This window comes from Furipterus horrens, unplaced genomic scaffold (assembly GCF_987537825.1).
Source record: "Furipterus horrens unplaced genomic scaffold, mFurHor1.1.pri manual_scaffold_17, whole genome shotgun sequence".
Classification (NCBI taxonomy): domain Eukaryota; kingdom Metazoa; phylum Chordata; class Mammalia; order Chiroptera; family Furipteridae; genus Furipterus; species Furipterus horrens.
This window is the reverse complement of record NW_028327187.1, coordinates 77,408,760-77,435,923: the sequence shown is the minus strand read 5'-3', so window position 1 is coordinate 77,435,923 and position 27,164 is coordinate 77,408,760.

Sequence of the window (27,164 nt, the reverse complement as noted above, 5' to 3'; positions counted from 1 at the left end):
TCCTAGTAATTTTATGTATTCAGGTATTGTGTTTTAAGTTTTAATCCATTTTGATTTAACTTTTATGTATAATTTAATGTGTCAAATTTCACTCTTTGTATGTGGATATCCCATTTTTCCAAAAACATTTATTGAAAAGACCATATTTCACCATTTTTAGTGCCTTCGTTTAGAAAATAGTTAGCCATATATGCATGGGTTTATTTCTGTGCTCTCTATTCTATTTCATATGTTTATGTGCCTGTTTTTATGCCAATACCATACTCTTTTGATGACCATGGCTTCATAATATAGTTAAAAGTCAGAAAATGTGATGCCTCTAGCTTTGTTATTCTTTCTCAAAATTGTTAGAGCTATTTGGGGTATTTTTTTATTTCCATATGAATTTTAGTATTATTTATTTCTGTGAAAATGCCATTGGAATTTTGATAGGGATTGCATTGAATCTGTAGATTACTTGAGTAATATGCATTTTAATATTTATTCAACCCAGGAATATGGTATACCCTTTGATATATTTGTGCCTTTATCAGTTTCTTTCATCACTGTTTTAATATTTTCACTGTACAGATCTTTTACTGTCTTGGTTAAATTTATTCCTGTTTTTGATGCTACTGTAGATGGCATTGTTTTCTTAATTCCTTTTTCAGATAGTTCATTGTTAGTGTGTAAAAATGTGAGTTTTGTATGACTTTGATATGTTGATTTTGTATCTTGCAACATTACTGAATTTGTTTATTAGGTTTAACAATATCTTTGGTGGAATCTTTAGGATTTTCTACATATAAGATCATATCATCTGCAAACAGGGACACTTCTTTTTTCACATTTTGAATAATATATATTTGGTCAATTGCTGTGGTTAGGACTTCTAATATGTTTAATAGAAGTGATGAGTGTACCATTTCATCTTCTAGAAGAACAATGCTTTTTTGGACTGCTCCTAATTAAATATTGTGAAATTTTCTGCCAAGAAAGCAGTGATTCTGTGTTCTATCAAAATCATTTTCAGTGTTTTATGTCATCTAATCAGGTCCTTGATTACTTAATAAACAGTCATCTCAATAGTAAGAGCTAATCTTCTGTATTTGTCTTTGAAATATTTTAGTATTACTTTGGTCAATGTATTAAGCATTGTTTCATAATAATCTGTGTTCATATATTAAGCCTTCTGTATGTTGTATCTGTATAGGTGTATAAGTATTCCAGAGAATGTGTGAAATTTCTGTAAGTCTGATATGTTCTTCAATAAGACGTTGTCTGTCTTATAAAAACTGAGTCTCACACTTAAAGGACTAAATCTGAGTATCAAGGAAATACCCTAATTGACTTTCTTGTAAAGGCAGCAGCAAAAAAAATAGAAAGTTTGTGGCACATGTGGATGAAGTCTATTCTGCTTCTGCAAAAATGACCCCTCAGTGCCCAACTTGGACTACCTTGTAACATGACAACAGTCTGTTCCTAAATCAAAGAAACTAAGATGGGTAAAGAATGTCTGTAAACTAAGCAAATAGGACTATGGAAAGAAACAAGACAGCCACTTCACTGTTCAAGCCTCCCTGGCCAAGGTCCTTTTTTAGTTAGTTTGTTTTGTAATCCTTCATTCTCCCTAGTGCATTTAAGCTGAACTTCATTCAGTTGTCACTCATTATGGGTTCTTGATATGTTCTTGTTGTATGTGTGTTTTCTAGATGGGCTGAAGCCTCCCCCTGCCAAAAGGCTAATGTACCCACAGTGGCAAAGAAACTGTTAGAAAATGTGTTTCTGAGTTGAGGTACATCTTCCACAATCTACTGTTCAAGGCATCCACTTTACTAAGCAAATCATACAAACCTTGATGGTAAGCCTTGAAAACTTTTTGAAATTATCTACCACTAGCCATAGCACCTGCAATCACCAGGCATAGTTAAGAGAACTAATGGAAAAACTGCATTAATTAAGTGCTCTTAACAAAAAGATCACAAGCAACAAAAATTAATAAGGGACTGAATGAACTGATAAGAATTGTTATTTCTTTGAATTTTGTTTGAAATATTACTGATTCTTTCATATTTTGTTTTCTAGATATAAGAAAACATTTTTTCTTAAGCTACCTATCACTTAGAGCAAATTTATAAATTATACCTTTGTGAGCAGAATTGAAACACTTATAGTTTTCTCCCTACTTGATTCCTCCAGAATTCAGAAACTATGTGAGTATTCTTATTTTCATTGCAATATTGTTAATAGCAGAATTTCAATAAGAATCTGTTTTCTTTGTAACAGGACACGATTGGAATCTGGTTATAGTACAAAGGCTTTGGTTGCAATGTTATATTTAAGAGACATGCATAGAGTCAGATATAACCAAACAGCTGTAAGGAACTAGGTTTGACTTATGTAGGCCAGTAAAACCCTTATAGATATCAGTCTGGTACCTTCCTTACAGGGTCCCCAGCAGCCTTACCAGGCAAGTAAAGCTGGCAGGTACAGGAATCTTGAGATACTCTGGGACCTTGAGAAGAAAGGAACTCACCCAAATTTATAGGTATTGCAGGCAAAGTCTAATGGCAAGTCCTTGCCTTGACTTTTCTGGTCTCAAGAGGCCTTTTAAAATTCAATCTGAAGATACTTAATGAAAAATTCCAGCAAAGAAGATTTTTAAAAGCCTATGTGAATTGCAGGAAAAGTTTATTGAAAATATACCTATTTTAAAAATACCTTAGTTTTAATTTGGCTATCTTTTGTAAAACTGAGGGTGATTTTGGAAAAAAATGTTTCAGTAATACACCTTTTTGCATATTAAATTCTAGTGCTGCTTATTATCTTTTGAGGTTTTTTTCCTATTTTTCCTGTCTGTTAATTTGACTGGGTCTAGAATTATTACTATTTCCTACAACATCTGGCTGACTTTCCAAATTAACATTTCCAATTTTTCTCCCACCTTTCTGACTTGCAATCATTGAGAATTAAAACAGATCCAAAATTTATACAAGCTAAAGTGGGACAACTTAATATAAACTTCAGAGAAATCAGAACACCTCATATATATTTACAATCTCAATGCCTATTGCAGAAAAAAATCACCAGGGACATTCAATCTACAGTCTATCATATTGTTACTTTCTTCCTTCACTCCACCTGAAGATTCTTCAACCCAGACACCTAAAAACCTTTTCAACTGGCTGCCTTCAGAAATGAGAAGGTGGGATAATAGTCTGCATCAATCATTAACCATTGCTTATCTTTTCATTTCCATAGGGCTACCTCTTAGTAAATACCTGATTACTTATATTAATAGGCCTAACTTTGGGAACCACCTGCATCATTGCCTCCTGAAATGAGACAACTGTTTAACTGAACTGACCTATTTTCAACACTGAGACTGCCTTTAAAACATATAATAATAATGTCCTAATTGGGCCTTTATTAAGGTTTCAACATGAAAATTGGCACAAATATTGAGCTGAATATAAACTCATATACCCCTGGCTGCTGTGGCTCAGTGGATTGAGCGTCGGCCTGTGAGCCAAGTGTCACTGGTTCGATTCCCAGTCAGGGCACATGACTAGGTTGCATGTCAGGTCCCCAGTTGGGGGCGCAAGTGAGAGGCAACCACACAGTGATGTTAAAAAAACAAAAAACACACACACAAAAAAAACTCATATACTGCAAGCATGCCTCTTGCCTGTATCCCCCCTCCAATGGACATAATGGATCCAAGAAAGGCTTTGTCACCTTGGCATCAAGGACTTTAAAATGTTTTGTTTGATCTATGATGGTTTCTGAGAGAAAAATCTTGCTCAAAAGGAGAAAATTAGGAATGGAGTAAAAAAATAAAATGGAGTCACTATAATTAAGCTGCTAAATTACTAACTTCAAATAGGTTAAGGTATGAGAATACTATTCTATTCTTCTTTTAACTACACTGAGAACTTAACATTTATAAACTTTCCAGTCCTGTATCAATGCCTGTATATACATCAGACCTCTAAGTGACCCTCTGATTAACCCCTGAAGAATTAAGGAAAGAACTTTCATGTATCCAGACCACTGGTCATCTAGAGAATTACCATCTTGGACCAATCCAGAGGTTAAGAATGCAGGACTGATTTTTCTCAACCATGTACTCTTTACTATAAAAACCCTTCGTAGGCCCTGGCTGCTGTGGTTCAGTGGATTGAGCATCGGCCTGCGAGCCAAGTGTCGCTGGTTCGATTCCCAGTCAGGGCACATGACTAGGTTGCACGTCAGGTCCCCAGTTGGGGGCGCAAGTGAGAGGCAACCACACAGTGATGTTTCTCTCCCTCTCTCCTTTCCCCTCTCTTCAAAAATAAGTATATAAACAAACAAATAAATAAATTATAATAAAAAGTTTTTTTTTAAAAACCTTCGTTTTTCTCCTTTTTCTTTTTTTCTCTCCCCCCCCCCCCAGGAGACTGGCTATAGCCTAGCAGTGTTTTCAGTTTGCAAACCCTAAAACCCTTGAATAAATTATATTATTTGTTTTTAGCAAAACCTCCAGACATTCTGAATTTGTTGAACACAGGCAAGTTTAGGAGCCACACTGGAGGTTTCAGCAATTCCAAAATGAAAACAAAAAGCCAGGAAATGTCAGAGTTTATTAGTCTGCACTCTGGGTACGTTCTTCTTTAAAATATCCACTGAACGTTTGGACCTTGTTATTTAAAAACACCCATTCTTAGGTATATACCATTCTGCTTTGCCTTTGTCAAGGATGATTTGAAACCCCCACCCACACTGGAGGCCCAAATTTCACCCAAGTTCAGATTCTTTGGTGGAAGTGTGCTGGTGGCCACCATCCAAGTGACACGGAGAAAATTCTGAGATGTCCTACATTAAATTACAGCAGGCTGGAGGGTGGAAGGAAGAAATGAGAGGTTAGCAGTTAAAAAGTACATGGCAAGAGAGGAAAGGGTTTGGGGCACTGGGTGGAAAAGGAGAAAAGATTAACAAATCAGTAGTTAAAAAAAGTCATGGGAATGTAAAGTACAGCATAGGAAATATAGTCAATAATACAGTATTAACTATGTATGGTGCCAGGTGGGTACTAGAAATATCAGGGGATCACTTTGTAAAGTATATGGTTATCTAACCACTGTGCTATACATCCAAAACTAATACAAAATAATAATGAATGTAAACTGTAATTGAAATTAAAATTTTAAAACTGCAGGGCAAAACCAACAAAAGGCTAAGTACATTCTTGAATGTATCATATGTTGAGTTTTGAACTAATTTCCAGGTGGCTATTTCCTCCATTATCTAAAGAGAATAACCAGCCACCACTTACAAGCATGCACCCCAACTTCTTGCTTACACAAGAACTTTCCAGACTCTTGTCCACCACCAATCCAAAGGAACAAAAATGTTTTCCTTAATGAGGACTATGCACCTATCCCAGAACTAGCCTTTCTTCATTTTTTCCCACTCCCTTTATCCATAGCAATGTAAATTTTTTCAAAACAGCTTACCTATTTCTTCCCCAAACTGTTTGCAATATAGTGCCCATTAGCTCCAGGACAGAGGACATGTTTGTCATTTTCAAGAAACCCTGCTTCTGCTGCTTCAGTCTGCACCCCAAGACCTGGTCCTTTCCAGCTAACATTTTGGCTGTATAAACCCTTCCTTCAGAAAAGCTTTCAGCTGTGAAAGTTTTTTTGTTTAACACAAGCATTCTCAGTTTTACCCTTAGTACCAGCAGAGGGAAGGACACAGAAGACAGGACCTCAGGGTCTGCCAAAACCCTGGGGGAAGAGCAGAGCAACCAGGGGAAAACACAGGCATCTATCTATACAGACTTTGAGAAGAAAAGACACTTTTAAAAGGCTAGCGCTTCAGGATACCTCATTCTTTAACAAATACAAGGATGGGCAAAAGTAGGTTTGCAGCTATAAGTACGTGAAACATGTTTATTCTTGTATTATTTATTAATTATATTATTTTCCATACAAACTGTAAACCTATCCCCCCCGCCCCCGTATATTGGGCTCTCCTTTTTTCCACATTATAATACTGGCTTTCCCCCACCCCCCAACCCAGGTATTCAGAACTTAGATTTTCCATGTCCACATGCAATTCCATCAATGGATATATCTTGGTTTGCCTAGGGATTTCCTTCATGCTCAGCTATTCCAAAGCAGTACCATTCCAGTAACTGGAATATCTTTGAACATGAACATGCATTTCAGAGTGTTTTGAGATAGACGCCTAGGGGGTCTTAATGAGACAAAGCCTGTGACTGTTTTCAAGAGACATTGTTTATACAGTACTTTAAAACTCACTGGACCTGCATTTATTCTTCCTTTATTGTCCTAATAATTTGGGGGGCCAGCCAGTAATAATTTGCATTTCCTTTGTCTTATATCCATTAACCTATCTGCTCTTGTGATTCAGATATTATGAAATAGAATGCTTCCCTTCATATTGTGCACTCGTATACACTGAATGTAAATAAAATCAGATTTAAATATGCCAGTGCATCTGAAAATCCATCACTATTTATTCTGGTGGTGTCCTTTGCAAAAATTTTAACTATTGGTATGGCCTCTAATAATTAATAGTACCACAAAACAGAGAAAAGAAAAAAATGCAGTGTGTGAATTCTAACTCTGTAGGTGAGAATGTGCTGCAGGAAATCTCTGAACTGTAGGACATTCATAAAATATACCCCTCGTAATGAAAACCACCTTTTTCAGCCTGGCATCAAACGATCTTCATGACCTGGGTTTTTTCCTCCCTTTTCAGACTTCACTATGACTCGTGAACTATCCTATACTACTTACAGATCCTTGTGCTACAGGCTATTTACCTCAAAATTCCAAGTTATTTCAATGTATATATTTCAGTAATAATTTCTTTTTTATTTTTAATTTCCTGCCTCATTCTGAACCAGCAGATAAAATGTCAATTTGTTCATTAGATACATAGATTATTAACCAGGTATGTGGAAATTAAGGCATTAAGCATATATAAACAAGGACCCTTAGTGAGAACAGATTAGAATTCTAATGCTGTTTGGACCTTTGAGATGAATTAGTTCACCTCTTCACTTGCACTGAGTATGAAACAGGTCGAGAGAAGAAAATATTTATCATAACTGTGGTGTCCTATGAGTCAATTCAGTGTTCCCTGACTCCTAGGACAAGCTGCCACTACTGATGCTTTTCCTTTCAATTTTTTTCACAAAGGAAATATTTGTAATATGTGTAGCCCTTATTGTGTCCCTTCCCCTTTTTTTCCTTTGACCCTGAACTGAGGTGAGTGTTCACCCTTCTTACAGTATTCATTATTTATGTATTTATTTATTTTCAATTACAATTTACATTCAATGCCATTCTGCACTAGTTTCATACGTACAGCACACCAGCCAGAAAATTACACTCTATAAAGAGCAGTCTCCCTGATGCCCCAAGCACCCACCTGGCCCAACACAGCCACCACGACACTAATGACTATATTCTTTATACTGCAATCCACACCTCTATCAATATTTTGTGACTACCAATTGGTACTTCTTAATCCCTTCACCTTTTTCACCCAGGCCCCTAACCCCTTCCCCTCTGAGAAGGGTCCGTCTGTACTCTGCATCTATGAGTCTTCTACTTCATTTATTTTGTTCCTTTGTTTCCACATATAAGTGATATATTGTATTTTTTTCCTCTGACTTATTTCATTTAGCATAATACCTTTTACGTCCATCCATGCTGTCACAAAAGGTAAGCATTTATTCTTTTTTATGGCCAAGTAATATTTCATTGTGTATATGTACCACATCTTTTTTATTCATTCATCTATTGATTGGCACTTGGTTGCCAATAACTTAGCTATTGTAATTAATGCTGCAATAAACATAGGGGTGCCTATATTATTTCAAATAGTGTTTCAAGTTTCTTCTGATATATTCCCAGAAGTAGAATTTCTGGGTCAAAAGACAGTTCCACTTTTAATTTTTTGAGGAACCTTCACACTATTTTCCTCTTACCACTTTTGTGATTTTTCCATACTCTTCTTCTTCTTATACTATATTTTTTCCTGAGAAAATGCATTTAACTATTAAATCATTTCCCAGAATAATGCACCATCCAGTGATATATTGACAGTTGCTCTGATATCTTTGAAATACCTCATGACTTAGCCCTGGCTGCAGTGGATTGAGCATCAACCTGCGAGTCAAGTGTCGCTGGCTCAATTCCCAGTGAGGGCACATGACGAGGTTGCACGTTGGGTCCCCAGTTGGGGGTGCGAGTGAGAGGCAACCATACAGTGATGTTTTTCCCCCTCTCTTTTTCCTTTCCCCTCTCTCTAAAAATAAACAAACAAATAAGTAAATAAATTATTTTTAAAAAAAGAAATACCTCATGAATCATCTAAGATCATCTAAAATTCTGCCATTGCTACTGCAGCTTAGGAACCATTATACTGCACTTCACTTAGGTTAACTGTGGTGTCAACACAATGAAATTTATCTCTAACAGAATTTTGATCTTTCATACTCTTGACCAGAAAATTCTACCTGCTGCTTCATCTTTAACATGACACTCCTTTGTCCTGCTAACAAAGATTCTCTCCTTGACCAAGCTCTACTCAAGCTCTTTTGAACTGTCTTCTCAACTAGGCCCTGACTCTTGGGCTTCTTTCTGTATTTTTCTCAGCATTGTCAATGATAGCAAGAATTCTACTAAGTAAGTTTAGCCAGAATCCCTCATTCTTGATATCTGACTATCTTCAATATCTAATTAGGTTCTTCATCCTGCACCATCCCCTCAGATGTCTGATCACCCTGGCCTCCCTTCAACGAAAATCCTGTTAGGACACTTTAGCCATAATCCTCCTCTTACTGCTGATGTTTCCTCGGTAATGTTTTATCTGACTCCCCAACCCCACCCTGCTCCTTGGCTAAAAATTTCCACTTTTCCTTGTGTATTCAGAGTTGAGCCTTTTATTTCTCTCCCACTGCGAGATCCCATTGCAATGGTCCCTATACTTATCATGGTAGTCCTCCCTTGAATGAAATTTTTCTTACTGCTTCTACAAGGGTCATGTATAATTTTTTCTTAAACAGTTATGGCGCCATGACATGGATAGGATTGGATCCAACATTGAACCCCTAGGCCACTTAACGTCCCTAGGTGTGCACCTTTGAAGCCTTTGTCTTCACTCTTTTTTTTTTTTTTTTTACTTTTATTAATATTTATTTTATGCTGAATTTACTCCCGGGCCATAAGCTTTTGTTTCTTCAGTTTCTTCTGGGATATCTTTTTCTTCTGTGCCACCTCCTCTTCTGGTTTAGGAACAATCTGCTCCTTTTCAGTGAGGATCATCTCAATGTGGCAGGGAGAGCTCATGTACGGATTAATCCGCCCGTGAGCTCTGTAAGTTCTGCGTCGCATCTTGGGAGCTTTGTTCACCTGGATGTGCTCGATGACCAGAGAATCCACATCTAAACCCTTAAGTTCAGCATTACTCTCTGCGTTTTTCAGCATGTGCAGCAAAAACTCAGCACTCTTTTTGGGCCATCGAACCTGTGTCCAGCCCCACTGTTTGGCCTGGGCACACCTACCAACTCCCCCGTTGTATCGACGGAAGGGGACACACTGCTTCTTTAAAGTGACATCTTTCAGATACTTGGTGGCCTTCCGAATGCATACCCTTGATGGCTTGGGCAGTTTCACGTGTGTTCTTAAAGTGAACACGAAGATTCGAATCTCTCGATTTGCATGACTTCGTGGGGTTTTCTGGGTCAAACGAATAGCAAACCATTTTCAGAGGTCATCTCTGGTCACTTTCTGGAAGAGCTGTCTTCACTCTTGACTGATAATGGTTGAGTATTCATTGGTAAGCCTGACTACTGAACCACTGTTCTGGACAAATTTCTGTTGAAGCTGTTAAGAATATATTTTTATTTTTAAGATTTTTTAGTATACCCTAGGAGGTGGATTGGAGTCCCAGATCAACAGAGGCTGCATTAGAGTACCAGGTTTTCTGTTTGTAAGAAGTTGGTTTACAGAGCCCCAGGTTTTTTTGATTGTTTGTTTTTATTGTTTTTCTATTAGAGTTATCCCCTCTTTTCCCTCATTACTCCCCCCCACCCAACCGACCCCTTCTCCCACAGTCATTCCCCACCTCGTTGTCCATGTCCATGGGTCATTTATATTCTTTGACTAGATTCTTCCCCTACTTACCCCTCTTCGCTCCCTCCCCCCTCCCCTGATAATTGTTATTTTGTTCTTTGTTCAATTTTGCTCATTTGTTTGTGTTGTTCATTAGTCTCCTGTATCAGGTGATATCATGGGGTATTTTTCTTTCATTGCCTGGCTTATTTTCCTAAGCATAATTATCTATAGTTCCATCCATGTTGTTGCAAATGGCAGGAGTTCTTTCTGCTGCATAGTATTCCATGTGTAAATGTACCAGTTTTTTATTCCACTCATCTACAGATGGGCACTTAGGTTGTTTCAGGCATTTAGGCTGTTTCCAGCACTTGGTTATTGTAAACAGCGCTGCTAAGAACATAGGGATGCATAAGTTCTTTTAAATTGGGGTTTCATGATTCTTCAGGTATAATCTTAGCAGTGGAATTGCTGGTTCAAAAGGCAGTTCCATTTTTAGTTTTTTGAGGTAATTCCATACTGTTTTCCATAGTAGCTGCACCAGTCTGCATTCCCACCAGCAGTGCAGTAGGGTTCCCATTTCTCCACATCCTCGCCAGCACTTGTTGTTTGTTGATTTATTGATGATGGCCATTCTGACTGGTGTAAAGTGGTATCTCACTGCAGTTTTTATTTGCATCTCTTTGATGGTTAGTGGTGTTGAACATTCTTTAATGTGTCTATGGACCCTCTGTGTATCTTCCTTGGAGAAGTGTTCGTTCAGATCCTTTGCCCATTTTTTAATTGGGCTATCTGTCTTCTTGGTGTTGAGACATGTAAGTTCTTTATATATTTTGGAGATCAATCCCTTGTCTGAGGTATCATTGGCAAATATGTTTTCCCATATGGTTAGTCCCCTTTTCATCTTGCTGATGTTTTCTTTTGCAGGACAGAAACACTTTAGTTTGATGTAGTCCAATTTGTTTATTCTTTCCTTTATTTCCCTTGCCATAGGAGATGTATCAGTGAAAATATTGCTACATGGGATATCTGAGATTTTCCTGCGTATGTTTTCCTCTAGGACTTTTATGGTGTCATGGCTTACATTTAAGTCTTTGATCCATCTTGAGTTTATTCTGGTATGTGGTGTAAGTTGGTGGTTTAGTTTCATTTTTTTTACATGTCCCTGACCAGTTCTCCCAGCACCATTTGTTGAAGAGGCTCTTCTCGCTCTATTTTATGCTCCTTCCCCTTCTGTCAAATATTAGTTGACCATATAGACCTGAGTTTATTTCTGGGCTCTTTATTCTGTTCCATTGATCTATATGTCTGTTCTTATGCCAGTACTAGACTGTTTTGATTATGGTGGCTTTGTAGTATAATTTGATATCAGGTATTGTGATTCCTCTGCTGTGTTCTTCTGTCTCAAGATTGCTTTGGCTATTCGGGGTCTTTTTTGGTTCAATATAAATTTTTGAAGTATTTGTTCTAGGTCTGTGAAATTTGTAACTGGTATATTAATAGAGATTGTGTTGAATCTGTAAATTGTTTTGTGTAATATGGACATTTTAATGAGGTTGATTCTTCACATCCATGAACATGGTATTTGCTTCCATTTATTTGTATCTTCCTTAATTTCTTTCTTCAGTGTTATGTAGTTTTCCGAGTACGGGTCTTTTATCTCTTTGGTTAAGTTTATTCCTAGATACTTTATTTTTCTTCTTGCTATAGTAAATGGGTTTTTTGTTTGTTTGTTTTTTTAGTTTCTGTCCTAGGATTTTATTGTTGGTACACAGAAATGCCTTTGATTCCTGAATATTGACTTTGTACCATGTTATTTTGCCAAATTCATTTATGTTGAGTAGTTTTTTAGTGGAGTCTATAGGGTTTTCTATGTACACTATTATGTCATCTGCAGATAATGAGTTTTACTTCCTCTTTTCCAATTTGGATGCCTTTTTTTTTTTTTTTCTTGTCTGACCTCTGTGGCTAGGACTTCCAAGACTATGTTGAAATGGAGTGGAGAGAGTGGACATCCTTTTCTTGTTCCTAATCTCAGGGGGCATGCTTTCAGTTTTTGTCCATTGAGTATGATGTTGGCTTCAGGTTTCTCATATATAGCCTTAATTATGTTGAGGCATGTTCCCTCTATTCCCATTTTGCTGAATGTTTTCATCATAAATGGGTGTTGTACTTTATCAAATGCTTTTCTTCATCTATTGATATGATCATGTGATTTTTGTCTTTCATTTTGTTTAGGTGGTGTATTACATTTATTGATTTGCAAATATTAAACCACCCTTGCATTCCTAGGAAGAATCCCACTTGAGCGTGGTGTATGATCTTTTTAATGTGTTGCTGGTTCCTGTTTGCCAACATTTTGTTGAGGATTTTAGCATCTATGTTCATCAGCGGTATTGGCTTGTAGTTTTCTTTCTTTCTTGTATCTTGACCTGGTTTTGGGATTAGGGTAATACTGGCTTCATAGAAAGAGTTTGGGAGTTTTACGTCTTCCTGGATTTTTTGGAATAGTTTGAGAAGGGTAGGCATTAGTTCCTCTCTAAATGTTTTATAAAATTCGCCTGTGAAGCCATCCGGTCCAGGGCTTTTGTGTGCAGGGAGATTTTGGATTACTGTTTCAATTTCACGCTTTGTTATAGGTCTGTTCAAGCTTTCTACGTCTTGTTGATTCAGTCTTGGAAGATTATATGTTTCTAGAAATTTGTCCATTTCATCTAGGTTGTAGTTTCTTGCCATACAGTTGTTTGTAGTAATTTCTTACAATCCTTTGTATTTCTGTGATATCACTCATGCTTTCTCTTTTTTCGCTTCTGATTTTGTTCTTTTGGGTCCTTTCTCTTTTTCTTGATGAGCCTGGCTACAGGCTTGTCGATTTTGGTTATCTTTTCAAAGAACCAGCTCCTAGTTTTGTTGATCTTTTGAATTGTTTGTTTAGTCTCTATGTCACTTCATTCTGCTCTGATCTTGATGGTTTCCTTCCTTCTACTTGTCCTGGGCTTTGTTTGTTGTTGTTGTTCCTGTTTTTGTAGCTGTAAGGTTAGATTTTTTAATTTGAGATTCTTCTGTCCTTTTCAGTGCGGCCTGTAATGCTATAAACTTTCCTCTGAGGACTGCTTTTGCTGTGTCCCATAGGTTTTGAGCTGTTGTGTGTTCATTATCATTAGTTTCCAGAACGTCTTGATTTCTTTCTTGATGTCATTGTTAACCCTTTCATTATTTAATATCATGTTATTCATTCTCCATGGGTTTGAATGTCTTTGAGTTTTTTCCTTGAGGTTGATTTCTAGTTTCAAGGCATTGTGGTCTGAGAAGATGCTTGATATAATTTCAATTTTCTTGAATTTGTTGAGGCTTATTTGTTTGTTTTAAAGATACCTACTGGGCTAAAAGTCATCCTGGCTCTCTGTATTAATGGAGATTATTCCCTCACTCTCTGGGCTAAAGTCATTTTTCTGGCTCCTTGTTTTGATTAGTGCTCATCACTGACTCCTGGACTAGAATGGTTTTCTCTTACCTCTTTGTTTTGAGTGGAGTTAGCTCCCTCACCCTTGGACTTGAATTTTTTCCCTAGATCTTTGTGAAACCTCTCCATTCCAATCTCTTTGATCCTGCTTCTCCGGTGGGAACTTACCAGGCGATTGAAACCCTCTTCCTAACCCCTTGCTGACTATATCCACCAACTGTGTCCACCTCCCTCTGCCAACTATGTCCACCGCCTTCTCACTGGCATGATTTTGTTGAGAATAATTTGGAACTTTTCAGCCTCCTTGAGAATCTTACAATCTCCCCAAACTGGTTCCTCTAATGCCTTTCCCTTCTCATTACTTCTACTTCTTCCTCCCCTGTTTAATGCATCTGATATTTTGTTCACTCTTTTGAATACTTTGATATGTCCTCCTTTGAACCACTACTTCCTCCATCCCTCTACCCACCCCTGCAACACTTTTTCTTCCCTCTTCAGCCCATCAGGTCCCTATAGTTGCTTGAACTTTAGTCCCTTGCCTCTGTTGGGGCTTGTCAAGGGACTCAAGGTTCAGCAAGAGCAAGTGCATGAGGCTGAATAGAAAAATGGCTAATTAGAAACAGACTAATTGTTTATCCAATAAGGTAATTTTGGTGACCTCCAAATAGCCATTATATATCTCTTGAGCCTAAGATATAGCCTACGACCTCCGTAAGATTACATATCAAGATAAAATAAAATTGTTAAAAGTCTTCACCACAAATATGGGTAAAAAGCATTTTCCCTCATATTGACCATGTAATCTTTACTTGTCCCATTTTGGCCAGAAATACAATGAGATATAAATATAAAGTGGAGTAAGATGAGAAGCAGCTATTTTATATAAACAAATGTTTTTTATTGCTGTGTTGCCTGATTCATGGTTAAAGTTTTACAATAATTATATAAGATTTTTGTTTTCATCTTTCTGTTTGTGTATATATGCATTTATATTATGTATATGTGATATTTTTCTACCTCCAGCTGGTATTACTGAAGTAATTTATGAAAAAATTTCATGACTTCTATTTAAATTGACTTAGATATAAAAAAGAGTTAATATAAATTAAATATTATTAAAACTATCAAAAATATAGGGGCAAGTTTAAAGGTTATTCAAGTTAACATGAATTTTGAAAATCTTTTGTAAATAATATTAGTGTAATTATTTTTGTATAAGAAAAAGAGCTGTATCTTCTGAGTTATCAGCATTAAATATGTCAGCATACACTTTTATTCTCACCTGGGTCTCCTAACAAAATAAAGTTAAAAATAGATAATAAATAACTTGAGATGATGGATAGCTTTCATTGATGTTACAGTATGTCTGCCTAAAAGCAGTTTCCAAAATTTGCTTTGTTCACTTGCAAGTATAGTTTTGCTAAGTTAAGTAATAAATATTTATTAAGTGTCTGGGTCATTTCTAAGTAATATAAGCAACTAAAACACTAATTACTGAACCTAATATTAAGTTTATGTACCTGGTCATCTTGTTTTTAAATGGTATAGAGAAGCTAAATGTATTTAGGACTATGAATTAACCTGAAAAATTATCCTATACATAGGACACCACCAAGATGGTAGAATAGGAGACCTAAGCTTTTGTCCATTCAAAAGATCAATAGTTTGCCATCTCTACTTGAACAAAACCTGGAATAGCACAGGAGTACACTTTAGAAAGTTCAGCGACAACATATCTGAGAATAATGATCCCCAAGCCAGTGTTGCTCATCACCAAGAGGGAACTCCCCAGCTAGAAGGAGTTTCCCAATGGGAAAAGGGAGAATGATGTGAGTGAACAGCTTCCCCTGCCTTTTGGGGCACTGCAAAAAGAACCAGGTTTGGTTTTACTCCACCCAGAAACTGACAAAGCTGAGACATACAGAGATGGCTAGGACCAAAGAAGAAAAGTGGAGGCTACCAGTTTCAGCCATGTATCAAGAATGCCCATGGTTTCCAGTGACCAGCTCTACAGAAGACCCTTTCAGCTGCTTTCACCACTGGAAAAACCAATGGCCAGCACAGCTGCCACAGATATGTAAATTTCACCAGGTTTCACCCCACAGGTGTTCATGTTTGCAGATGCCAGCCACATGACTCCTTCTCCACTCCTTCCCCACCCATTCCAGAGCCTTTGACCCCTACTAGCAGCTACTCCAAGCCTGTGCTGATGCAGAACTGCTCAATGCAAGTCCAAACCTCCACAACCAACCTCCAGTAATGGGCATGCTTGGGGCTAGCCCCTACAGATGTGCATCTTCCCTCTAACATCCAGACATACATTCTCCTCTTCCATTGCCGTGTGTAACCATGTTAAGATTGTTCATCCATGAAAGTACACACTAACAACCAAAGCCACCACAGCTGCTTGTGGGCTCAGAATCCATTCTGTGTTCTGTCATTGGTCTGCACTGGGATCACCCGTAGCTAGCTCCACCAGATGTACATCTGCATGCCCCTGGCTTGACTCCTGATGTTGGTCTCTTGCCATGCCCCTATGGTGAGGGCCAGCAGCCACAGTACTGCATGCCAAACAGTCAAGCTTCTAGCAACTGCAGGTGTACCCAGAGTTGATTCCAAACCTTGTTACTTGCCCTGCTCCACACCACTAACGTGTTTGTGCACCAGCCTCTTCCACCACACAAGTATACTCCAGCTGGTTCCTGCAGCTGAATGTGTGCACCCCACTGGATCTATCCCTGATGCCTGCCCTGGTCCCTAGCTGCTGGACTTGGAGTCACTGCTGAGGACCCCAACAACCTTTGCAGCTTCTAAGGACCCTCCAGAGTGCTTGACAAGGAAGAGGTCATTGTCAATTCTGTGGAATCTTGCAGCCTGAACTAACAGACACCATAGCTCCCAGACCTACAGTTGCTGCATACCCCTGTACTTGGCACCCTTCCCCACTATAACAGATCACAGCATGCTTCAAGCTCCAGTGTGCCTTCACCTTCAGATGAAGATCTTTTCTTACCAAAGTCAATCTATAAAGCGTAGAAGAGGTGCCTGCTTTTTCAAATGTGCAGATATCTATGCAAGGCTACATGGATCACAAAGAATCAGGGGACCATGAGACCACCAACGAAAACAGTAAATTTCTAGTAACTAACCCCAAAGAAATGGATGTAGACTAACTGCCAAAAAAGGAATTAAATAAATATTTTAAAGATGCTCAGAAAGCTACAAAACGACACAGATTAACAATGTGACAAAATCGGGGGGCGGGGAGAAGAAAACAGAATGAGAAGTTCAGCAAAGATGTAGAAAATATAAAAGAAAACTACAAAGAATACTTGGAGCTGAAAAATACAATGACTGAACTGAAAACTGTAATCGGGAGCTTCAACAGTAGAGGAAAATCAGAAGAAAGAATCATAGAGATTGAGTAGCACACATTTGGTCCACACCAAAAGGTCTTTGATATTTGGTCTTTGACATGTACCATCGCTAGCTAGACTACCAAGGCAAAAAAACAAAACAAAACAAAAAAAATAGTTATGTTTGACAATAGAGCCACAGCACAATTATTTAACCAATAAAACATAATAGTATTTTTATTTATTAATCATGTAAAAAAACTATAAATAAATGTTTTGGTTATTTGAACCCAGAGATATTATCTAAGTGGTGACACTTTTCACAGAAGAAAATATCAAGGACAGTTTTGTGTGGGCCAAATATGTTTATGGACATTTTTTATAAGACCAAATTTTAAACCATTTGGCATGGGCCAAATGTCTCAGTGGATGTTCTGTACAGGGCCCAATGTCCTGCAAGGGTGTGTTTGAAGACAGATTATTTGAAATTATCCAGTCAGAAGTGCTAATTTTTTTAATGAAAAAAATGCTAAGGGATTTATGAAACAAAATTAACAGAAGCATTCTACACATTGTTGGAGTCCCAGATGGAGGAAGGACTAGAAAGCCTATTTAAATTTTAAAAAATGGCTTAAACTTCCCTAAACTGGAGTTTTGAACATTGAAGCTCATGAAACTAATGAGTCACACTAAAATTTCAATCTAAAGTGGTCTTTTCCAACACATGTTATTTGAAAACTCTAAAACTAACGACAGAATTTGAAAAGCATCAAGGCAATATAATCTCATACAAAGGAACCCATATAAGCCTATTAGCAGATTTCTCAGCAGAGAGAGGGGAGGTCAGGAGAGAATAGAATAATATATTCAAAGTGCTCAAAGATAAAAACTTCAAACCAAGAATACTGTCCAAAAAAGTTGTTCAGAAATGAAGGGGAGAGAAATATTTACCCATACAAACAAAAGCTGATATAATTCATCACCACTAGACCTGCCTCACAAGAAATTCTGAAAGGTGTTCTTCAAGCTGAACTAAAGGGGTGTTAACTAGTAGCATTAAGACAAATGAAAATATATAAAACACTGGTAAAAGTAAGTATAAGTAAAATTCTGAATACTCTAATACTATAATATGGTGGTATTAGCCACTTAACTCTAGTATAAAGGTTAAAGGAAAACAGTATTAAAAACAGCTATACCATAACAATGTATTAATAGATAAACAATATAAAAATATATAAATTGTGGCATCAAAAACTTAATATGTAGAGGGGTAAGAAAAGGAAAGGATTTTATATGCAATTGAAGTTAAGTTCTTATAAACTTAAAATAAACTTTTATAAGATTTTTAAGTAAGCCTCAATGTAACCACAAAGCAAAAGCCTACACTACATACAACCAAGATAAAGGAAAGGAAATCAGAGTCTAACTATGGAATATCATTAATTCTCAAAGGAAGACAGCAAGAAAAGAACAAAGGAACCAAAACAACAACAACAACAACAAAAACCAGCTAAGACAATTAATAAGGTGGCAATAGTAAGTCCTTACCTATCAATAAATATTTTATTTTATTTTACTGAGAGGTGGCAGTTTATTTTTTTCTAATTTCTCAATAATTACTTTAAATGTAAATAGATTAAATGCGCCAAGCAAAAGGCGTAGAGTGGCTGAATGGGGTGGGGGACTAAAAACAAGACCCAAGTTTATTCTATTTATAAGAGACTCAGTTCAGTTTGAAGAACACAGACGCTCAAAATGAAGACATGGAAAAAGATATTTCACGAAAATGGAAATCAAAATAGAGCAGTAGTAGTTATGCTGTTATCAGACAAAATAGACTTTAAGCCAAAAGCTGTAACAACAAAGACTGTCATTACATATATGATTATGTGCATAAAAAAGGAGGTTCTATAAAAAGTAACCTCACAGGATGATCTGCTCATAAATTCCTAACTGGGCAAGTCATAGTGGCTAGTCACACTACAGACATATAACTTCTTTAGTAAAAGGCTTATCTTTGCGTTAAGCATGCCCTCTCCATTTTTTTTCTGTGCATCTAGGTTAACACACCTTTGAAATGCCTTTTTCAGACCTCTCCTTCTAATACATGACCATCCTTTTAGGCCCCTCCTTTTAAAACATGACCAAGCATAATCAAGGGAGCACATAATCTTAACTATCCTGTAATATAATCCCTGACTTACTTTCTCCCACCTTTATGTAAACTTCTTTATGTTCCCTCCTTCCTTTCAAATGCATTAAAGAAACTACAAGCTCTTTTTCTTGGAAGCATTCTTCTCAGTCCATTGAGATCTTGCTTCTAGGCATATCCAACATTTGTTTTAACTCAAACTCATATAAAGTTCTACAAGATTGGGCGTTTCTTACATTGACATTAACTTGGCATAGTATGGCAGAAATCTGAAGAAGCCCACTCCAGACCATCCCGTGGATCCGGTGCTAGGTACTAGCAGGGGACCATTGTGCTCTACTAGCTCCCTGCTTTGCATTGGGTAAATTTGGGTGAGTCTTTCAATGGAATCCCAAACCTACCTGCTTTAGGCAGAGGTTCCTGACTTCATTTGAACTGTTCTTATGTGGCTGCTTATAACTGTGGCTTTAACTGGCCAAAACAAAAATTAAATTTAACACGGGAAATCATGCCTCCAAAGCCAATGAGACCCACAACAGTCAGCCTCCTTTCAGTACTCCAGCCAGTTTTATGTACAATACATATGGAACCTCAACTTGCAAGTATCTACAGAAATGGTGAGATTTCAGTAAAAGTGATATCAGCTTTAAGACAACTGAGATGGAGCTCTTTTGATACCTCCAAATTAAACTTTCTGCATGCTCAATTGGAACAAGCAGCCTCTAAAATTGAACTGAATAAATGAAACACTTAGCTTGATTGGAAAATACAAGCTTCTAAAAGGAGCACAGACTTTCTTCTCCTCAGGAAGTAGTGAGAAACTTTTAAGAGACAGTCTCTGAACTAAGAGGCTTCTAGAATTGTTCAATGCCAAAACCCCACTTTTCCCCTTTCTCCAGCAGCCCCAGTACTTTGAGTTGCCTTTTCCAGATTTGCCCTCCTTTTCTCTTCCACCTCTTCTTTTCTCTATACTTCCTCTACCATCTCTCTCAATCGACTTAAGGAAAACTTAGAATATAAAGGCAGACCAAGATAGCCTAGAAGAACCTGAAATTCTGGCAGCTTTAGAGAAAAGTCTGTCTCTTGATAAAGGGAACTGGCAATAATTTACTATCCTTAGACTAAAGCAGAATTAAGAAATTTAAAGATTTTCCCAATTCTCTCCATGACCCTGTTGATTTCATAATTTTAGAATATATGATCATAAAAAGAATATGTGACCATGGCTATTCTGACATTTTCCACCTAATATACCTATTAACTTCTGAAAGCAAAACAGCAGAATGGTTAGATAGGACTAGTGGAAAATTCCTATAGAGGATTTTTTTAAAGATTATTTATTTTTAGAGAGGGGGAAAGGAGGGAGTAAGAAAGAGAAACATCGATGTGAGAAACATGGAACAGGTGACCTTTTGCTTTGCAGGACAATGCCCAACCAATTGAGCCACACTGGTCAGGACTAGAGAGTATTTTTAAACAAAGAGAAACAGAATGGGAAAAATGCAATGAAATAGCTCTTCCTGAAAATCCAGCAATGTAGATAAAAACATGATGAAAAACCATACATGCTTTCTTTGAGTGTTTTCAAAATGTTTCAAACTATATTCAAATTGTCTCCAGACAGTTTTAAGGATAATTTAAAATGATCCAATGCTCAATTCAGCATTTCTGGAAGGATGCAGAGCTTTTAACTCGAATTAAACAACATGAAAAAAATTTTGACCCGTCACACACATGCTGATTAACTAGCAACTCTGGCCAAACAATTATTTAAAGCTATTTAAAAAGAAGAAAAGGATAAAGCTACTAAAATTATGAATTTACAGCCCCAGCAACTAAGCAATCATGCCAGATTTCCCTGTAAACCTTTTTTTCACACATAGAAAGCAGGGACCGCTTTTACTCTAGAAAGCCAGGTCATCTTAAGAATGGTTGTAGAAAGCTGAAATGGGATTTAGAAAAAGAAAGGAGCAAGAAGCAAGCATGGGGCTGTTCTGAGGACTGGGAGGGCATTTCCCTTTCTCCTTACCCATACTTTATGAGAAATTAAAATTACCATAAAAGGGGAAACTATTAAGGTTCTTGTGGATAGCAGGGATAAGTTAATTGTTCTAAATCTTACCCAATTAAGTTTCCCTTCTGTTACCGAACAGCAAGTTGGGGTCCTGCTGCCGGCCGCCACCCTCTAGGCAAAATTTGAGGGGCAAAGGTTCAGTGATAAAAGGAAAAGAGACTTCATTCAAAATCAGTCATTTAACTGATCCAGTCACAGCTTTAATTACTTAAGTCTATCAATTAATGCTAAACTGACACCCAGGTTTTCCTAGCTTTTCCCTTGTTAGTTTCTATAGGGTTAGTTTACAAACTAAAACAACATAATACACAAAAGCTACACAATTGCGGAAGAATGCCAGGTTTCTGCCTCAGAGGTAATCCCCTCTAGAACACCCAAAGAAGAATAACCCTGCCACCCTCTGCCAGGTCAGCGAAAATACCATCTGTTGGGAAGTGCAGGCAGCTGCAGCAGGATCATCCAGGTAGTGTCGAGGAAGAACAGTGAGCCCAAGAGCCTGCGCCAGAGGCAGAGCCTGAGAAAGAGCCAACTCTGGAGCCAGAAAAGCTTGCGAGCCAAAGAGCCAGCTCTCTTTTTATTTCCATTGGCTCTGGAGGCATTCAGTTTCTCAGCCAGTCCAGTCCTAGACTACTTTCCATTGCCTCGGCAAACTCCTCTCATGGCTCCTCCTACTTCTCCCCAGTGATCTTAATCGGATCTCTCTGTATCACTCCCCTCTGGAGTAAAATGTCTACAGATGACAGGGATATCCATTTAACCAATGTCTATTTTTAAATCAGAACCTGTTCCCTTTCAGTTGGGTAATGTTCCAGGGTAACATGTTTTTGCTAGTCAAATCTGCTCCAATTCACTTGATAGGGTGAGACTTTCTTGAATCCCATGGTACCTACATACACATTTCTACAAAGGGTGAAATGTATTTAGAGCTAAATGAATCAGATGCTGAACCAATTGAGAAAATAATGATTTTAAAGAAACCTCCACAAAAGAAAATGAATCTGGAGCCAACATTTGTTGCAAGGCATTTCTATTGAGCTCTGGGCTCTTTCCAGTATAAATGTTGGGAAGATCAAGTCAGCCACGCCTATAAAAAAAAAAAAAAAAAAAACTATTGACAATACTTTGCCTTTACCTAATCATCATCATCGTCATCGGCAGCCGTCCGTCTCGAGAGACGATGGCGTAGCTTCTTGAGAGTCTATCTGCACCGCCGAGAATGGCTGTGCAGTCCGACTCGGGAGTGACAATCCCTGCCGCACTTGTTACAGGTGAAGGCAGATGGCTGTTGTTGCTGCTGTTGACGCCTTTACCTAATATACACCAAATATCCTTTAACCTATTTCTTGTTTAGAAAAAGAAAAACTGCAGCTCACTGCCACTACTAAAAAAGAATGCTACAAATAGAATGATGTCATTTGTTTCCAAAGACTCTTCATATATGTGAGTGATACAAAAATAATAATAAAGTGAGGTATTTTGTGGGTAAGGTTAGGACTGTAATCTGCAAATTATCTCGGGGTAAATGCTGCAGCCACAAGCAAGCTCTGCCAATGAGTATTCTTGAGACAAACGGAAAATGGGTTAATTCCTAATGCACTAACTGAAATTAAGCTCGCTGTACAAGATTGCTTTAAAAGGGGGCTTATAATTCCATGTATGGGCCCCTGAAATTCTCCTATTCTCCCAGTAAAGAAACTCATGGTAAAGGATGGAAATTTATACATACAGGGTCTCAGAACTATTATTAAATAAAAGTTATTATCAGGCATCCTGAGGTTCCAAAGCCACACACCATATTATCAGCCATTCCTGAGGACTGCAAATATTTTTCAGTAATATATTTATGTAGTGCCTATTTCAGCAGTTTTGTAGGAAAAGAGTTAATATCTCTTTTTCTTCTCCTGGGAAGATTACCAATTTATTTGGACCGTATGCCCCAGGGATATACAGAGTTCCACTATTTCTCTCAGACACTAAAGGCTAATTTATTATTTATTTATTTATTTATTTATTTTGGTTTTTCAATTACAGTTGTCCCATTTTTCCCCCATTTCTCTCCCCCACCCAGCCCACCCCTTCTCCCACAATCATATCCCCCCCGTTGTCCATGTCCATGAGTCATTTATATATGTTCCTTGACTAAACCCTTCCCTTACTTAACCTCCTTCTCTCCCTCCCCCTCCCCCCTGTTGACTGTTATTCTGCTTTGTCCTATTTAGTTCGTTTGTTTGTGTTGTTCTTTAGTTCCTGTATTAGGTGATATCATATGGTATTTTTCTTTCTTTGCCTGGCTTATTTCACTAGCATAATTCTCTCTAGTTCCATCCATGTTGTTGCAAATGGCAGTTCTTTCTTTCTGCTACATAGCATTCCATTGTGTAAATGTACCACAGTTTTTTGATCCACTCATCTACAGATGGGTATTTAGGCTGTTTCCAGCACTTAGCTATTGTAAACAGTGCTGCTGTGAACATAGGGATGCATAAGTTCTTTTGAATTGGGGTTTCAAGATTCTTCGGGTATAATCCTAGCAGTGGAATCGCTGGTTCAAAAGGCAGTTCCATTTTTAGTTTTCTGAGGTAATCCCATACTGTTTTCCATAGTGGCTGCACCACTAAAGGCTAATTTAAATGATGTTAATTTTCCCAGAGGTTCTACTTTAATCCAGTATGTGTGTTTACTTTTATGCTCTAGAACATTACTTGATTCCTCAAAGGACACAATTTGCCTATTAGAACAGCTAGCTATAAAAGAACATAAAATCTCAAAGAACAAGCTTCAATTCTTTTTGCCCCAAGCAAAATATCTTAGTCATCTTCTATCTAAAGATGGGCCACTAATTAACCCTGAAAATATTCAGAGGAATCCTATCCTTTCTTCTTCCAAGAACAAGAAGCAGCTTAGAGGTTGTGTGAGGTTAACTGGATACTGTTGCAACTGGGTTCCAAATTTTTCATAAATGGCTCAACCTCTGTATGCCTTTTTAAAATCAGATTGACCCAATCAAATCCAATGGAATCCCAAAGGGAAACAAGCTATAGAATCCCTAAGGGAAGAATTATTTAAAGCTTCTTCTTTGGGGCACCATAATTATAAATTTCCTCTCTTCCTTTTCATACATGAAAACAAAGGAAATGTTTTAAGAGTCCTAAGTCAGAAACATTGAGCTCATCATAGACCTATAGCATATTAAAGCCAGTAATTAGACTCAGTAGCAAAGGGGTTCCCTCCTTGTATGAGGCCCATCTTTGCAACAGCCATGTTTTGCAAATAAACAGAAGAGATAGTTATGGTTTCTCCTTTAACCATTAATGTTCCTCATTTTGTTGAATCTTTGTTAAACTCTCAGGATACTCAGCATTACTCAATCAGCCAACTGATTTCTTTCTTATGAAGTACTGGTTTCTTCACATGATAGTACTGTAGTTGATGTAGCAGTCTTAACCCAGCAACTTTACTACCTTTTTTACAGGATGAGAACACCCATGACTGCATTTTATTTACTGAATACTTTCTTGCTTCTAGGAATGATTTACAGGAAACTCTTATCGATAATGCTGACTTAATTTGGTTTACAGATGGAACTTAAAGATGAACAGGGTAATTAATGCAGTAACTTCCATTGTGGATTTAATTTGAAAATTTTTACTTACCTGAAATAAAATCTTCCCAACAAGCTGAATTAATTGCTGTAAATCAAATTTGTCAATTGGCCAAAGATCAAATAGCCAATATTTACACTGACAGTCTCTATGCCTTTGGTGTAGCTCATGAGTTTAGAATGCTATGAAAGCAACAAGGCTTCATAACTTCCCCAAGACTGTCTATAAAAATAATTTTTTAAATAGGTTGCAGAATTATTAGATGCCATACAGCAACTGATAAAATTTGCAATTATCAATATTACAGAACATTCTAAAGCTACCACCATGGAAGCAAAAGGAAATCATTTTTCTGATGCTGCAGCAAAACAAGCAGCAGTAAGCAATCAAATTATCCAAACATTAGAATGTTCTTTGCTCCCTGTTAAATTAATAAAAGACTTCTTTTCAGTTCTAAAGGAGCTACAGAAGAGTAAAAGAAGATATGGAAACAAAAGGGGGGGAACCTTTTACCCAAACAGATATGATTTGGACCCAGTGAAGAACCAATCTTACCTATAAGGGACTCAATTGCCTATACGTCAACATGTACATAAACTAACACATTGGGGTTCTAAAAAGATGATTTCATGGAGTAAACAATACTACCAGAAGCCTTCTCCTACTGTAACTCACAAAATGTATAGCAGATATACTATCTGTCCAAAATATAATCCTGAAAACCTACTTAATGGATCCCAGGGACATTTTTCATTCCCTTTAGGTCCATTTCAGGTATGGCAATTTGATTTTATCCAAATACCACCATCTCAAGGATACAAACATGTTATGATTTGTATATTCTCTCATTGGATTGAGGCACTCTCTTGCAGCAGAGCAACAGCCTTAATGGTAGGTATATTTTTATTGAAAATAATTTCCAGTTGGAGAATTACATCTGAGTTACATAGTGACTGAGGGACTCGTTTCACTGGGAAAATAATGCAATTCATTTGTAACATACGGCCTATTGTACATTTTGATTGTACTTGTCACCCCTATTCCTCTGGATTGGTGGAATGTACAAATGGTACAATTAAAACTCAACTAGCTAATTTTTTAAAAAGCTTTTATTCTTCCTTAGTCAAAAGAGCTCTCTATTGTCCTCTTCAACCTGAGGTCTACCTCTTTTGGTAAACATAGCCTTTTTCCATGTGAAATAGTCACTGGTCACTCTATTCCTCTGGGTGAAGGATTATATGAGCCAACCTTATTAAGAGGAGATATTCTGTATTATTGTCAAGGACTTATTATCCAGTTTAAAGAAATTCATAAATTAGCAATTTATTCATTTGATTGAGTGCTCCTGGGAGACAAAGACTTCAGAGACCATGTCTTACAACCAGATATTATTTATTGTAAAAGACGTCAAATAAAATACCTCCAATCTCATTGGAAGGGACATTATCAGGTGTTACTAACTAACCCATTGGCAGCTAAACTTAAAGGGGTTATTCATGAATGAAAATTTTTCATCTCAAAAAGATGCCTAGCCTCAGATGAACATCTACCCCTGTCTCTGACATTTGCCTTCAACAACAGACATCAACGTCTCCTCTAGAAGCTAGTGACATCAGAAGTAGACTGTTATCTAAAGCTATTGACAAGGCTTGTATATCTACGGATCACTATTGAACTCAGAATCCATTTTTTATTGTATTTTTCTGTCTGCTAATTATACTAGAACGATAGTTATACTTTTTCTTTTTTATACACCATAGTTTTTATTAGAAATTGAGAATTAAATGGTTAAAATTTATATATATATACTTTGTAGTGTTCCAGAAGGGCTCCTGGAACACCTAAAAATATTTTTTTAATGCTAAATTGCATGGGAAGCATTGTAAAATAAGTGATGAAAAACTTCTAGTGTATTATGTATGAGTGAACAATGGTTGTAAATTAAACAAATAGTTGGGGCTATGGGCTATGGCAAACCCAAGATGATGGCTTGGTTCTTCCCGGCTCCCTGGCATCAACATAGGGAATTTAAGCTGGACTTAAATGAAGGAATTTATAAGCTGACATTACTGACAGAGGCAGTTTACAATATTGCCAAGCTACTGAACACATATGAGTCAGGTTTTTTGAAGATTTTACTTATTATTTTTAGAGGGAAAGGGAGGGAGAAAGAGCAGGAGAGAAACACCAATGCATGGCCACCTCCTGCATGCCCCCAACCAGGGACCTGGCTGGAGACCTGGCCTGCAACCCAGGCAAGTGCCCTGACCGGGAACCAAACTGGTTACCCCCTGGTTTGCAAACCAGCGCCCAAACCACTGAGCCACACCAGTCAGGGCTAAGATAGTTTTAAATTCTCTTTATGGCTCATGTAAACATTATAATTCCAGATTGACTGATTT